Below are 3,142 nucleotides of genomic sequence, written 5' to 3' on the forward strand. Positions count from 1 at the left end.
AGTAAGATACTTTGAGAGAGAGAGCATATTTACATAACACTTATCACAGTATATTGTTATAATTGTTCTATATTATCATTAGTCTTTGTTGTTCATCTTTTACTATGCCCAATTTATATATTAAATTTTATCATAGATATGTATATATAGCAAACACAGCACATACAGGGTTCAGTACTATCCATGGTTTTAGACATTCACTGGGAGTAAGGGGAGAACCACTGTATCTCCAGACAAATTGATTTTAAATAATGTTTTACGTCGGTGGCCGCTGGCTTGGAGGCCAGTACTGGGTCATCTGCCTGCTGGGCGAATGGCTCGAGGTGGTAGTGCAGCCAGCGGGTCGTTGTGCCCTGCGGAGACTGGGCCAGGGGTGGTTGGGGAGCCCACTCCACATAAGAAGGAGGTTCCATGGGCCTCGCCCAGCCGCTAAGGTCCACAGCACCTCAGGCCAAGCCTACTGCCATGCCTGGATCTGCAGCCCCCATGGAAATGGGAATCGCGGAGACTCCGGAGGGACAACGAACGAGCCGAGGCAAGTGGGCAAAGGTAGAGCGCAGAGGGATGGATGAAAGCTCAGCCCATCTCTCAGAAGATGAGTATTACTCAGGAGAAGACAGAAATGCCAAAGCAAAGAAGAAAAATAAGCTTTTCCCCACCACCTCCTGAAGCCCTACCTGAGGAAGAAAACAGAAGTGAGCCTGAAGAGCCACTTGGGCAAGCAGGAAGTCTTTAAGAAGACAGTTCTGAAGGATGTAGAGACAGCCAAGCATCAGATGTGGAGGGAGGTCCAAAGTAGCCTTCCTCATGACCCAATGATTTCAAGAATCAGCTTGTTTTCCAGATATCATCTGTGGACCACAGCAGACTCAGAAGGTCTTTCTGTTTATTAGAAACTGCACGTTGCAGTTGTGGTTGGATAATCCAAAGATTCAGCTGACTTTCGAGGCTACTCCGCAGCAAGTAGAAGCACCTTACAGCAGAGACACTGTTCTTGTCCATTGAGTTCACAGTTATTTAGAGTGTCATGGTCTTATCAACTAAAGAGGATAAACCTCTTCCAACTAAAAAGATAGGAAAGGTAATTAAAATAAGATCTGGAGTCTCAGGCTTGGCAGTAGCTTGTCAGTTACACAGTTTTGGAATGAATGTCACACTTCTGGAAGCTAGGGATCTTGTAGGCAGAGGAGTTGCCATATTTTGCAAAGTAGGCTATGTAGTTGATCTTGGAGCCATGGCAGTAACAGGTCTTGGAGGGAATCCCATAGCTATGGTCAGCAAACTAGTAAATATGGAACTGGCCCAGATCAAGCAACAATGCTCACTTTTTGAAGCTGATGGACAGGGCTGTTCCTAAAAAGAAAGTTGAAATGGTAGAGTAAGAGTTTCACTAATTGCTAGATGCTACATCTTATCTTAGTCATCAGCTAGACTTCACGGTCCTCATTAATAAGTCTGTGTCCCTTGGTCAGGCATTGGAAGTTGTCATTCAGTTACAAGAAAAGCACATCAAAGATGAGCAGGTTTAACACTGAAAGAAGATAGTGAATACTCAGGAGGAATTGAAAGAGCTTGTTAATAAGATGGTATGTTTGAAAGAGAAAATTAAAGAACTCGATCAGCAATACAAAGAAACATCCGAAGTCAAGCTACCCAGAGGTATCACAGCTGAATTCTTAGTGAAAAGCAAACACAGGGATCCGACTGCCCTGTGCAAAGAATATGATGAATTAGCTGAAACACAAGGAAAGCTAGAAGAAAAACTTCAAGGCTTGGAAGCCAATCCCCCAAGATATATATATATATATCTTCAAGAGACAAATACTTGATTGACATTTTGCAAACCTTGAATTTGCTAATGTCACACCTCTTTCTATACTCTCCCTTAAACTATTGGGATCAGGATCAGGACTTTGAGTTTCCAGGAAGCCACCCGATAGTGAGGAATGGCTCCTCATGTGTGCCTGTGGCTTCAGCAGAAGACCTAGATTTTAAATTCAATACAGTTGTTCAGCAGGTTCCTTACATGGCCCCAGGAGGTGAAGTGATAGCTGTGACGCCCCGCTCCACAAGCCAGACATTTACTTCTAACTGCGATGCCGTTCTCTGTACCCTCCCCTTGGGTGTGTTGAAGGAGCAGCCACCAGCTGTTCGGTTTGTGCAGCCTCTTCCTGAATGGAAAACATCTGCAGTCCAAAGGATGGGATTTGGCAACCTTAACAAGGTGATGTTGTACTTTGATCGGGTGTTCTGGGATCCAAGTGTCAATTTGTTCAGGCATGTCGGCAGTACAGCTGCCAGCAGGGGTGAGCTCTTCCTCTTTCAGAACCTCTATAAAGCTCCAATGCTATTGGCACTCGTGGCAGGAGAAGCTGCTGGCATCAAGGAAAACATAATTGACCATGTGATTGTAGGCTGCCTTTCTCAAAGGGATTTTGGTAGCAGCGCAGTGTCCCAGCCCAAGGAAACCAGGTCTCGCTGGGGTGCTGATCTCTGGGCCCAAGGCTTCTATGCCTATGTAGCCACAAGATCATATGGAAATGACTGTGAGTTAATGGCTCAGCCAATCACTCCCGGCCCCTCAATTCCAGATGCCCCACAGTCAATTCCAAGACTCTTCTTTGCTAGAGAACACACAGTCTGTAACTGCCCAGCCACGGTCCATGGTGTTCATCCGAGTGGGCTTGGAGAAGCAAGAAGGATTGCAGACCAGGTCTTGGGAGCTGTGTACACCCTGCTCGCCAGGCCACACCAGGTGTCCCTGCACAGCCGTCCCCAAGCATATGAGACAGACGTATCCTAAAGGAAGAGGCTGACATATGTGTCTCTGGCTGTGTATGCAAAGCCCTTCTAACAATGCTAGATTCCTGAGAAACTTGCATCTGGGCTCCCGATCAACTGCTGAAGTCCATTATGCCGAGGTGGCCAAGGAAGGTTTCTCTGGTTTTGATGGCAAAGGCTGCCTCCCATGAGTGACTTAGAGCTAGGGAGGGAGGCACTTACCTGTGAACGCGGAAGTGTCTGTTCTTCATAAAGACTGAGGCAAACAAGCACTGTGAGAGAACAGCTTAGTTTCTTGATGTATGGTAGGTTTTTTTGTTTTTGTTTTTTTGAGAATAAACTTCATATAAAAAAAAATGTT

The 3,142-nt window shown here is 45.6% G+C and overlaps 1 pseudogene; it reads left to right on the top strand.

Moving 5' to 3' along the window:
• The first annotated feature begins 313 nt into the window (after positions 1 to 313).
• On the top strand, positions 314 to 2,787 carry LOC150020269 (lysine-specific histone demethylase 1A pseudogene; annotated as a pseudogene).
• Positions 2,788 to 3,142: the final 355 nt, after the last annotated feature.

Source organism: Furipterus horrens, unplaced genomic scaffold (assembly GCF_987537825.1).
Source record: "Furipterus horrens unplaced genomic scaffold, mFurHor1.1.pri manual_scaffold_2, whole genome shotgun sequence".
In the NCBI taxonomy this organism is placed as follows: Eukaryota; Metazoa; Chordata; class Mammalia; order Chiroptera; family Furipteridae; genus Furipterus; species Furipterus horrens.